General features: G+C 54.3%; 1 protein-coding gene across 1 annotated transcript in view; it reads left to right on the top strand.

The window, feature by feature from the left end:
* The first annotated feature begins 346 nt into the window (after positions 1 to 346).
* LOC116831981 (3',5'-cyclic-AMP phosphodiesterase 4B-like) overlaps positions 347 to 12,986 on the top strand; it is a 116,751-nt gene continuing 104,111 nt past the window's right edge. The window contains exon 1 of the mRNA XM_075061268.1: positions 347 to 392. The gene's annotated coding sequence lies outside the window, so the exon portion shown is untranslated. The remainder of the gene's footprint in view (positions 393 to 12,986) is intronic.

The following is a 12,986-nucleotide window of genomic DNA, read 5'->3' as shown; positions in this document are numbered from 1 at the left end:
CCTTGGGAGGGGCCGGCCTGGCCGGGGGGTCCATGGCGGAGCTCGCCCTTGCTGCGCCCTGCTAGGGGGGCGAGCCCCCGGAACCCGGGCGCCGCCCGGCCGCTTGCTCGCTCCGGGGGCCGCTTCCCCGCCGCCTGCAGAGGGGGAGCAGCCGCGCTCTCCGCGCGCTCCCCCTTGCGGCCGGAATCTTGCGCGCCCGGCTCCATTCTGCGCCGCGGCGAGGGGGAGGGGACCGGCCCCAGCGCCCGCCACCGCGGCGGCGGCCAGCTGCCCACCCCGCTCCCGTCGCCGGCTCGGCCCCCGGCTGGCGAACAAGGGCGAGCGGCCGGGGGCGCAGCACGACCGACCTGCCGGCCGTGGGGGACGCGCCGCCGGGGAGCTGCTGCAGCGAGGTGAGCGCCGCGGGCCCTGCCCCCCTGGCAGCCCCAGGCCGGAGCCGCTCGGCGCCCCGGTTTTTTTTTCCCCGCCCCCCCCCCCCGGGGGCTGCGGCAGCTCCTGGGGCGCCGCCTCGGTACCCGCCGGGCCGGGCGGCCACAGGGGTCTGGGTGGCGCTTGCGGGGATGATGGGAGCGGGCGAGCGGGCCAGAGGGAGTGCGGCAGCGCGCGGCCGGCGGACCGAGCCTACCGACGTGTGTGAGTCACCTGGGGGTGTGTGAAAAAATTCACAGGACGCGGTCAGGTGTGTGTGTGTGTGTGTAATCCATGGGGACAGTCTGTGTGTGTGTGAGAGAGATCCATAGGGACAGTCAGCTGGGGGGGGGTGTATGTGTAATCCATAGGGACAGTCAGCTGGGGTGTGGTGGGGGGCGGACAGTCAGCTGCTGCGTGTGTGTGATAATCATGGGGACAGTCGTGTGTGTGTGTGAGAGAGATCCATAGGGACAGTCAGCTGGGGGGGGGTGTATGTGTAATCCATAGGGACAGTCAGCTGGGGTGTGGTGGGGGGTGGACAGTCAGCTGCTGCGTGTGTGTGATAATCATGGGGACAGTCGTGTGTGTGTGTGAGAGAGAGGGAGAGAAATCCGTAGGGACAGTCAGCTGGTGGGTGTGTTTTAGGCTGCAAACCATGGGCACAGTTAGCTAGAGGGGTTGCAATGCACAGGCACACGTTTGCCCTGTGCACTGATGCTTTTCTGAGCACAGGGGCTCTGCACCGGGCGCTCTCTTTAGTATCTGCAGCATGGCCCTTCGCCTCTCTCTCCACCCGCCCATCACACACCTCTCCCTCGGTTGTGTTCAGCTCCATTTCTCAGTGGGGAAACGGGGGAGCCATATCCCTGCGTGTGCTGGGAGTTGTGGTTGGTTGTTTTCACTTTGCATTCACGGTGGATTCCGCCCTCTCCATAACGCTGCCACAGAGACAGACTGGCTGGATTGATGAACTCCAGTCACCCCGTGGCTGTCAATCCTCATTCCAGTCTCAGGCCTTCCCCCTAGATCTGAGGTCTGCGCTGCTCCCCACCTGCCCAACAGCCATGGCGGCGTTGGTGCTGTGCTGGAAAAGCCCCTATTTTTCCTCCTCCAGCAGCTTGGTGGAGTCTCCCCTGCCCTGCCTCCCAGTGTGCAAGCAGACCCTGCGCTGCATAGCAAACATGCACCACATCGCCAGGCCAAAGCAAAAAAGGGACCAGAAGATTAAGGAGGAGCAGATGCCCTGGTCTCTTTACACTGGTGCAAATCCAGAGAAATTATACTGAAGGATCCAGGTAGACATCAGCATTACTGAGACCAGAATCTGGTCCCCCTGGTGGTTTCAGCTGATGGGTTAGGAATCCCTCAGGATAGCACAAAGTGAAGCCTCTCGATTCAGTGCAAATTAAATTCCTCGCAGCATGCAGGGGTGAATAACTTGAGGTGCCCAGTGATCTTTGGGAGCTAGGGGTCAAGTTCCCAGCATGCAACTTTCTCCATCTCATAATGCCGCCTATAAACCATAATGTTTGTGCCTTTTATTAAAAATCCCACAAACCTGCGTGGGACTTTTCTTACTCACCACCTCTGACAGAAGCATGGAGCTCACAGAGCTCTATGCTGTTCTTATGAACATTGCAAATACAGGATGCACAATTCTCCAGTATTTGTAGCCCCGCAGGGAATACCAGGGGACATGACTATTTCTTTGAGGACAGTTTGCTGACGGACATAGCAAAAAAAACAATTCAAAGGTGCTGGTAGCATTCACAAAGCAGCTGCAAATGGTGGAGTCCCACATCTGAGCCCAAGCAAGGAGCACAGGCTGGTGGGGTCGCGTTATGGTGCAAGGAGGACGAGCAGCAGCTACAGAACTTTCGGATGTGAAAGGCCACATTCCTAGAGTGGGGTCCCAAGCTTGCTCCAGGCCTCCAGTGCAGGGACACCAGAATAAGAGCTGCACTGGCAGCAGAGAAGCGAGTGGTGATTGCGCTGTGAAAGCTTGCAATGCCGGATGGTTCCCGGTCAGTGGGAAATCATTCTGGAGCGGGAAAATCCTCTGTTGTCATGCAAGAGTGTGGGGCCATTTATCATCTCCTGCTCTGCAGGACCGTGACTCTCGGCAATGTGCAGGACAGAGTGGATGGATTTGCAGCAACAGGGTTTCTGAACTGCAGTGGGGCGGTCGATGGCCCACATATCTCTATTTTGGTATCTGCATACGGACAGGGCCACTTTCCTGTGGTTATGCGAGTGTTGGTGGATCACCGGGCATGCTTCCCCAGTGTCTGTGTGGGCTGGTCAGGGGATTTACAGGACACTCACATCTTTAAGAACACAGGATTGTTCAGAGAGCTGCAAGCGGAGACCTACTTTCTCAGCCAGTATATGACCACTGAAATGCCAATAATGGTCCTGGAGGCCCCATCCTACCCCTTGCTCCCCCGGCTCATGAAGCCTTACACTGGCCCCCTCAACAGCACCAAGGAATGATCCAACTTCCGGCTCAGCAGGGCAGAATGACAGTTGACTGTGCTTTTGCTAGCCTGAAGGGACGCTGGCAGTGTTTACTCACTGGATTGGATCTCAGTGAGAAATATATCCCCACGATTACAACTGCCTGGTGTGTCCTGCGAAGTGTCTGCGAGGCAAAGGGGGAAAAGCTGGCACCAGGGTGGAGGTGGAGCAGCTGTCAGCTGAGTTTGAACAGCCAGATAGAAGGGGTGGTACGAGAGCTTAGCGGGAAGCTGTGCTATAGAGGGAGGCTTGGAAAGAGCATGTTCACTGTCAACCACGTCTGCGTTCTGAGCCGGACTCTTCTCTGGACCTGGAACACGGGGAGTTGCTAAGAATTGTGCAGTGCTGGCTGCACACTTGTAGAGGTGGCTAAGTGTTTTCCTGAAGCCATGGATTCTGTGGTGCTTGTCGTACATTTACAAGCCCCGTTTGCTTTGATTACGGCTCTGCATTCTACAATATTTGTTGTGAACTAAGACGGACAATTTGATTATCCAAAAATAGAACTTGATTGAGCGGGGGAAAAACAGTGCAGAAAATCAATGGACACAAAACCACCCAGGCAATGCTTATATACATTCTAACATAAATTAATATCGTGAAACTTTAAAATAAGAAAGGGAGTAAACGTTTATGTCCTTTCGAGTGCACAGATGTTGTCCGTTGTGGCTACACTGACCTGTGAGAACCATGGCTGGTGTATGTGAAGCTATAGCTTTCCTTGCTGGTCCCCAGGGTGGAGTAGTGGGGGTAGGGATATGGCCTGTGATAGAATCATAGAACTGAAAGGGACCTCGAGAGGTCATCCAGTCCCCTGCACTCATGGCAGGGCTAATGCCATGTGAAATGGTGCCAGGTGTAGGGAACAGTGATCACGGAGTTCTTCTAGGAGTGCAAAGGACGGGGAGTCAGAGTTTTGGACCTGTAGGTCAACCAGGGTCTGCGGCATTTGAGTTTGCTGCTTGAAAAGACCCAGTATGTCCTTGTCCATCTCCCTCTCCTTGTCCTGCTGGCAGTCCTGGGCGTTTCTCCTATCCACTCGCCTTCTCCAGGCTGCTGGTCGTATTGGCTTTCCGGGCCCTTTGTTCATGGGCCAAGGCAGCAGGGGCTCGCAGGATCTCGCTGAGCATGTTCTCCCTCATCCTCTGCTTTCTCCTGCTCATTGGGGTCAGGTGTTCTGTGGGCATGGAGGGGGCCCCCCTCAAGGCCGCAATGGCAAAAGCTGCTGGTAAAAACAGACCAATGGGCCATTGGATTGACAGTCACAACAGAAAGGGAACAAGAAGTTTCAAAATTCCCTCCCCTTAGTCCCATAAACACTTTTAATAAGATGCTCTTCTTGACACAGCTCCACTCGCCAGCAGTAGCCACGTGAGTCTGGCCTGCAAGGGTCAAGGGGTGGGGAGGATTTTCTGTGGGTTACACTATTACATTTCCCTATCCCTGGCACTGAATATTGGCACTGCTGACAACAGCGCAGGTGGGTTTAGTTGACTTCTCACTTCTGAGGCTAGCGAAGGCACAGAAGGCTCAGATGCTGCTGGTGTCCCGAAGCGGCCCAGGCCTGCCTGCCGCTAGCCTGGTTGCTGCAATGGGGCCAGCTAGAATTGTCCCAAAGTGGTGTGAGGAAGTGTCCTACTGCAAAGGAAGCAATAAAGCAGTCGTCCCTGGAAACCGCTGGGTTGCAGAGTATCTCCCTGAAAGTGCCCCAGATCTCTCAGGAAGTGAAAAGGGCCCTCCCTAAGCACCTAAACAAAGTGCTCCGCGTGGCCAGCCGCCCAGCCCTCCAGGGCAATGAAAAGCAGGTGACAGCTGCTGCACCTCTCTACCTCTTCTCCTAGGAGTCAACCACTGACAAGTTTTGTCTTGTTAAGGAGGGGCTGGGCCATGTTTACTGGCAATAATTCCTAGGAAAAATGCATGGACACCCTTACCAAGGTCCCTTCTCTGACCCTGGGCTCACATGCACTCACCTGGTGGTACTGGCCAGACTGGTGGAGTCTCAAACAGGTCCTGAGGGTTCATGACATGGCTGGACCCTGCCACCGCCTCTTGCCAGGCCCCTCCTTTTCTTCTTCCTCGCTGTTCATGACAGGATCTCTGTCTCGGGCTCCTTGGAGAGGCACAGGGTGCTCTGCAGGGTGCTGGCGAGGGCTCCACCACCAGGTCTGGCAAGCGGCAGGTCCACGAGGCTGCCCCAGATCTATCGTTGCCCTCCCTGGCCTAAGTTCCTTCATCTTCACACAGCATAGCTGCTGCTCACTGTCCTGCTCCTCTGTCTGCGTCCCCCAGAGAGTCTGCCTGTAGGTGCCAACGTTTCTATAGCAGGCCCATAACTGGGCTTCTCCAACCTCTGCTCCCCACAGGCCCAGGGGGTCCAACACATCCTGTCTGCTCCCGCCAGGAGCATGTCTAGTGCTTGGAGCCGGCGTGGGCAGCTGCACGCAGCGAGAGAGCTGCCAGGTGTGCTCACCAAGGTGGGTCACCAGGAAAAGGCGTTTCAAAAACACACACGTGGCTTGAAAGGGTGTAGGGGGGTCCTTCCGGTTTTGACTCTGACCCCTGGGCAGAGGAGTTTAAAACTGAGCAGGGCAGTCGCTGTGGCAGGGAATGGGGCATTGTGGGACAGCTGCTGCGGGACTCTCAGGGTTGACACAGGTCATGCCATGTCTACACTTGCACTGTGTCAACCACAGTAGGTCAGCCCCGGCTCCACACCTTTCAGGGAGCCGGTTTTCCTGTGTCACTTACGCTGACCGGAGCTCATAGGTGACACATGTCGATGTACAGCAAGCTAACGTTGCAGCGTAGATCAGACCTTAGCTGCACCTCTGGTCCGATCCAGCATGGCAGTTCCTGGGTTCATACCATTACAAATGCACCTCTTGTTTCCCATCCAAATTTGTCTCGCTTCAGCGTCCGGCCACTGGGTCTCATTCTGCCTCTCATCTACCGGATGGAAGAGCTCTCTGTTATTGGAAATCTCCCCCTGCTTCCCAGTGGGTACTTACAGACCTTGATCCTGTCCCCGGTCCTCCTTTCTCTTGGCACTAATGAGCTGGTGCTTCGTAGGGCCCTGCCAGCAAGGCAGGTTTTCCAGTGTCCGTGTTTATAGATTGCTGGAGCGGGCAGGTCTAGAGTCTCCCCCCATTGGATGCACGCTTGGAACACTTCAGTTGCTTTAGTGCAATTGGTTCTGTGTCCATGAGGGTTAAATTCACCCCACAGGGCCTAGACACCCCTTAAGTCTCGCTTCGTTCCTTTAGGCAAGATACCTAGGTCTTGTGTGACTTCCTCTGCAGCAGGCTGAATTTTGGAGCCCGTCTCTGCAGCAGGGGCAGGAGTGCATTTCCTAGCAACCGTCTCCCCCTGGCTGGGCTGTGCAGAGAGAGCAGCCAAGCCCCCAGCCACGCTCAGGAGGAGCCCGTCTTTCAATCCCACTGCCACCCACGCAGGAGCAATCAGGCCACGTTTCCTGTTGGCACTTGGGGCACTGGAGCCAAGAAAATCTGCCCCCCCCCCCCCGAAACAGCATTCCTGCAGCCAGCCAGCTCTGCACAAACAGCCCAAAGGAGAAGCTGCAACGGTCTTTATATGGCAATTATTATTCCCCCACCCCACCCCTGTGTTCGCACTAAGGCAGGATAAGCCAGTGCTATGGAAGATGATCAGACGTGTTTCCCTAATAATGCCAGCCATGCCTAGCTAGCGCCAGCACCCAGGAGAGTGTGTCGATTCCTTTCCACCTCAGTCAATCTACAGCATGGAAACCCTCTAGTCCATCAGGGCAGGACTCCCCCCACACGCCAATCTGCTCCCTCCTCCGCAGCGTTGGGTAGGAATTCTTAATGTTGGGGACAGGGAAAGTAGACGAGGACAGATTGAAACTGTTGACCTTTGATTATTCTGTATCCCCCTATTGTCTCTCCTCTCTGTTTTAGGGTTTGTCTACTGTGATGGAGTAGGGGCTGTCTGTGTGGGGAATGAGAGAGCAGGGGATGGACGATACCAGAGCCTGTAAACTGAGCTAGGTAAGGCAGGGGGGAAGGTCAACACCTTTGCCCGGGAAGGAAGACAAAGGAAGGGAGTGGCAGGAGGGAAGTAGTTTTGAGTTTGGGTTTGGGGCTGTGGGGCGGAATTCAGGGTATCCTGGCTAGGATCCAAGCACCCTGAAAGCCCAGACGTCGCCCGCCCGCCCTGTGCTGGCGTCTGGCCCCTCGTCTGGTGTGGGCGGGCTGGGCCGCCGAGGCGCCTTTCGGTGCGGGCCCGTGCTCCGGCGTCCCCCCGCTCGGCGGGGGCCGGGGCGCCCATGGCGTTCGGGGCCGCGCCCCCAGATTCGGCCTGGCGCGCCCGGACGGCCGTTTGGGTTTGCTGTCGGTCGCCTTGCCTGGGATCTTCTCGCCTGGCCTCCCCGCCCCATCTGCTCCCACCCCGTCCCTGGCTCCCGGTCGGCGGCCTCCCGCCCTGTCAACCTGTACTGTTGCCCCTTCCCCTCTTTTACCCGCTGCCACCCGTCCCTTCTGGTCCGCGGACACACACACACAACAACACACCAAAAAAATGAAAACACGCACCACTCTGGTGCAGATGCGGAGGAGAACTGCACCCCGAACGATCGCTTCCTGCAGTAAGTGACTGTGGGAGCAGTAAAACGAAGGGGTATTAACCCCTGGGTGTGTGCCCATGAAAGGAGACTGCAGTAACAGGGTCCCCCGGGATTGCACGGAGCGTCCAGGGCGGAAGAGTCTTGCAGCTCGAGTCCTGAGCAGAGAGTGGTGGACCTCAAGAAGGCTGGTGCACTCAGGGGCCCCTGGAAACCTGGGGAGCGTGCGACACCCCGACCTTGAGTGGCCAGCAGGAATGATGTACGCCAAGGCGCGCAAGTGTGAAACCTTGGTCTTTGCTCTCTTAGAGCCAGCAAGCACCCCCCTCTGCTGGCTGTCAGGCATCTAGCCTAGGAATCAAGAGATGCTAACAACAACAAACCTCTCTTGCTGTTTGCTTGCTTGAGTCTCCAGGAACCACATACAGTCTTCTGGGTCCTGGCAGCTCACACTGTCCCTTCCCAGCTGACTCAGTGCATGCGTTAATGAGCCCTCAACTGACTACATCTCTTCCCTTGTCCTTGTACCACTCTTTAAGCTCAATTGAGTAGCTGATGACGCCACAGGAGCATTGGCTTTTAACCTTATTAAAGGCCAGAGTCACCTTGTGACATAGCATCCAAGTGATTTGAAGGTCAATGGGACGAACTCTTAAGTAAATTTAGGTGGCTTTGAAAATTTACCCAAACAGGTAGCTGTAGTCTCATTACTGAACTAAAAAATCGTGTTTGGCAGAAACAAGTTAAGCTAATGATTACCTCTATAGGTGTTTGTTTTTATGACACTATATAATTAATCTGATATGTAGTTGGCAAAAAGCAGCTTTTTGAAATGATGCATGCAGAACTGTATACACTGCAGTGAAGAAAGTTATAAAGACTCTACACTTATCAATGCAGTGATTACTGATAACCTGACACTTTGGACTCAATATGCAGGTGATGGTAAATAGGCATCTCTCTAAAATGCTGCTCCACCCTTTGTCCTCAAAAAACTAATTAACTAAACGGAGACTGCAGCATGTAGTGTGGGTGGATTGGACTTGCCTGCATTTTTGCGTCTTGCTTGTGTTCCTTACAGCTTACATCGTAGCAGACTCTTCTATCCTTTCTCTTAATCTGATACTCATGGCGATACACACTTAGCTATACCATAGGACGTTTCTTCACCTATGAAGATGATATACTGACACTCCTAAGAGAGGGTTTTCTCCTGTAAATTAAAATATTGGCTTTCACGCATAACCCTTGTGAGACAGAAGTATTTTTCATTTAATCAGAGTTAATCCTTGGTGCTTGGCAATCTTTCCATGGTTCAATATCCATAAACCTCAACTTCTCAATACAGTAAGCTTTAGCAAGGAAGACCATCTTTTCCCCTTCCCCGTCATTCCCTACTATCACCATTATCAGAGGTTTTTCTTCTACACTTTAGACAAAAACCCCAAACCACAACGCCTCTGTTTTTCCTTCAGGTCAGGTTCGTTATCTCCCAAGAGCGTCGAAGCTGGCTATAGAGGAGGCTTGAAAGAGCATGTTCACTGTCAACCACGTCTGCGTTCTGAGGCCGGACTCTCTCTGACCTGAACACGGGGAGTTGCTAAGAATTGTGCAGTGCTGGCTGCACACTTGTAGAGGTGGCTAAGTGTTTCCTGAAGCCATGGATCTCTGTGGTGCTGTCGTACATTTACAAGCCCCGTTTGCTTTGATTACGGCTCTGCATTCTACAATATTTTTCGTTGTCGAACTAAAGACGGACAATTTTGAATTATCCAAAATAGAACTTCGATGAGCGGCGGGAAAAACAGTGCAGAAAATCAATGTACAACAAAACCACCCAGGCAATGCTTATTGACATTCTAACATAAATTAATATCGTGAAAACTTTAAAATAAGAAGGAGTAAACGTTTATGTCCTTTCGAGTGCACAGATGTTGTCCGTTGTGGCTACCTGACCTGTGAGAACATGGCTGGTGTATGTGAAGCTAATAGCTTCCCTTGCTGGTCCCCAGGGTGGAGTAGTGAGGGTAGGGATATGCCTGTGAAGACATAAGAACTGAAAGGGACCTCGAGAGGTCATCCAGTCCCACTAACTCAAATGGCAGGGCTAATGCCAGTGAAATGGTGCCAGTGTTAGGGAACAGTGATCACGGAGTTCTTCTAGATGCAAAGGAACGGGGAGTCAGAGTTTGGGACCTGTAGGTCAAACCAGGGTCTGAGGCATTTGAGTTTGCTGCTTGCACAGCCACGTATCTCCTTGTCCATCTCCCTCTCCTGTCCGCTGGCAGTCCTGGGCGTTTCTCCTATCACTCGCCTCTCCAGCTGCTGGTCGTATTGGCTTTCCGGGCCCTTGTCATGGGGCCAAGGCGCAAGGGCTCGCAGGATACTCGCTGACATGTTCTCCCTCATACCTCTGCTTTCTCCTGCTCATTGGGGTCAGGTGTTTCTGTGGGCATGGAGGGGGCCCCCTCAGGCCGCCAATGGCAAAAGCTCTGGTAAAAAACAGACAAATGGGCCATTGGAATTGACATTGTCACAACAGACAAGGGAACAAAGAAGTTTCAAAAATTCCCTCCCCTTAGTCCCATAATACAACTTTTAATAAGCAGCTCTTTCTTGAACACAGCTCCACTCCGCAAGCAGTAGCACGTGAGTCCGGCTGCAAGGGTCAAGGGGTGGGGAGGATTTTCTGTGGGTTACACTATTACATTTCCCTATCCCTGGCACGTGAATATGGCAAACTGCTGACAAACAAGCGCAGGTGGGTTTAGTTGACTTCACTTTCTGAGCTAGCGAAGGCACAGAAAGGCTCAGAATGCTGCTGGTGTCCCCGAAGCGGCCCAGCCCTGCCCTGCCGCTAGACACGGTTGCCTGCAATGGGGCCAGCTAGAATTGTCCAGAAGATGGTGTGAGGAATGTTCCTACTGCAAAGGAAGCAATAAAAGCAGTCGTCCCTGAAAACGCTGGTCAGAGTACTCCATGAAAGTGCCCCAGATCTCTCAGGAAGTGAAAAGGCCTCCTAAGCACCTAAACAAAGTGCTCAGCGTGGCCAGCCGCCCAGCCCTCCAGGGCAATGAAAAGCACAGGTGACAGCTGCTGCACCTCTCTACCTCTTCTCATTAGGAGTCAACGCACTGACAAGTTTGTCTTGTTAAGGAGGGCTGGGCCATGTTTATGGCAATAATCCCTAGGAAAAATGCATGGACAACCCTACCAAGGTCCCTTCTCTGACCCTGGGCTCACAATGCACTCACCTGGTGGTAACTGGCAACTGGTGGAGGTCGCAAACAGGTCCGAGGGTTTCATGACATGGCTGGAACCCTGCCACGCCTCTTGCCAGGCCCTCCTTTTCTTCTCCTCGCTGTTCAATGACAGGATCTCTGTCTCGGCTCCTTGGAGAGCCACACGAGGGGCTTGAGGTGCTGGCGAGGGCTCCACCACCAGGTCTGGCAAGCGGCAAGGTCACGAGGCTGCCCCAGATCTATCAGTTCCATCCCTGGCCTAAGTTCCTTCATCTTCACACAGCATAGCTGCTGTCACTGTCCTGCTCCTCTGTCTGCGTCCCCAAGAGTCTGCTGTAGGTGCCAACGTTTCTATAGCAGGCCCATAACTGCGGGCTTCTCCAACCTCTGCTCCCACAGGCCCCAGGGGGTCCAACACAAATCCTGTCTGCTCACGCCAGGAGCATTGTCTAGTGCTTGGAGCCGGCGTGGGCAGCTGCACGCAGCGAGAGAGCTGCCAGGTGTGCTCACCAAGGTTGGGTCACCAAGGAAAGGCGTTTCAAAAACAAACACACGTGGCTGAAAGGGGTAGGGGGGTCTTTCCGGTTTTTGACTCTGAACCCTGGGCAGAGGAGTTTAAAACTGAGCAGGGCAGTCGCTGGGAGGGAATGGGGGCATTGTGGACAGCTGTGCGGTGACTCCTCAGGGTGACACAGGTCATCAGTCTAACCACTTGCACTGTTCAACGCAAGTAGGTCAGCCCCGGCTTCCACACCTTTCCAGGGAGCCGGTTTTCCTGTGTCACTTACGGCTGACGGAGCTCATAGGTGACACATGTCGATGTACATGCAAAGCTAACGTTGCAGCGTAAGATCAGGACCTTAGCTGCACCTCTGGTCCGATCAGCATGGCAGTTCCGGGTTCAAACCATTACAAATGCACCTCTTGTTTCCCATCCAAATTTTGTCTCGCTTCACGTCGGCCACTGGGTCTCATTCTGCTCTCATCATCGGATGGAAGAGCTCTCTGTTATTGGATAATCTCCCCCTGCTTCCCCAGTGGGTACTTACAGACCTTGATCCTGGTCCCCGTCCTGCCTTTTCTCTTGACTAATGACTGGGTGTTCGTAGGGCCCTGCCACAGGGCAGGTTTCCAGTGTCCGTGTTTATAGATTGCTGGAGCGGGCAGGTCTAGAGTCTCCCCCCATTGGATGCACGCTTGGAACACTTCAGTTGCTTTATTAGTGCAATTGGTTATGTGTCCAGAGGGTTAAATTCACCCCACAGGCCTAGACAACCCCTTAAGTCTCGCTTCGTTCCTTTAGGACCAAGATACCTAGGTCTTGTGTGACTCTCTGCCAGCAGGCGGAATTTTGGAGCGCCGTCTCTGCACGCAGGGCAGGAGTTGCATTCCTACGAACCGTCTCCCCCTGGCTGGGCTGTGGCAGAGAGAGCGCCAAGCCCACAGCCACGCTCAGGAAGGAGCCCGTCTTTCAAATCCCACTGCACCCACGCAGGAGCAATCAGGCCACGTTTCCTGTTGGCACTTGGGCACGGAAGAGCCAAAGAAAATCGCCCCCCCCCCGAAACAAGGCATTCCTGCAGCCAGCCAGCTCTGCACAAACAGCCCCAAGGAGAAGCTGCAACGGTCTTTATATGGCAAATTATTATTCCCACCCACCCCTGTGTTCGTCACTAAGGCCAGGATAAGCCAGTGCTATGGAAGATTGATCAGACGTGTTATTCCCTAATAATGCCAGCCATAGCCTAGCTAGGCCGCCAGCACCCCAGGAGAGTGGGTCGATTCTTTCCACCTCAGTCATCTACAGAGACCGCTCTAGGTCATCAGGCGGAGGACTCCCCATCACGCCAATCTGCTCCCTCCTCCGCAGGCGTTGGGAGGAATTCTTAATGTTGGGGGACAGGGAAGAACGAGGACAGATTGAAACTGTTGACCTTTTGATTATTCTGTATCCCCCATTGTCTCTCCTCTCTGTTTAGGGTTTGTCTACTGGGATGGAGTAGGGCGTCTGGTGTGGGGAATGAGAGAGCAGGGATGGACGAACCAAGCCTGTAAACTGAGGCTACGGTAAAGGCAGGGGGGAAGGTCAACCACCTTTGGGCCGGGAAGGAAGAACAAGGAAGGGAGTGGCAGGGGAAGTAGTTTTGAGTTTGGGTTTGGGGCTGTGGGGCGGAATTCAGGGTATCTCTGGCAGTGATCCAAGCACCCTGAAA

This window comes from Chelonoidis abingdonii, chromosome 26 (genome assembly GCF_003597395.2).
Source record: "Chelonoidis abingdonii isolate Lonesome George chromosome 26, CheloAbing_2.0, whole genome shotgun sequence".
In the NCBI taxonomy this organism is placed as follows: Eukaryota; Metazoa; Chordata; order Testudines; family Testudinidae; genus Chelonoidis; species Chelonoidis abingdonii.
The sequence above is the reverse complement of the archived record's forward strand: the minus strand, read 5'-3'. Positions and strand labels throughout refer to the sequence as shown.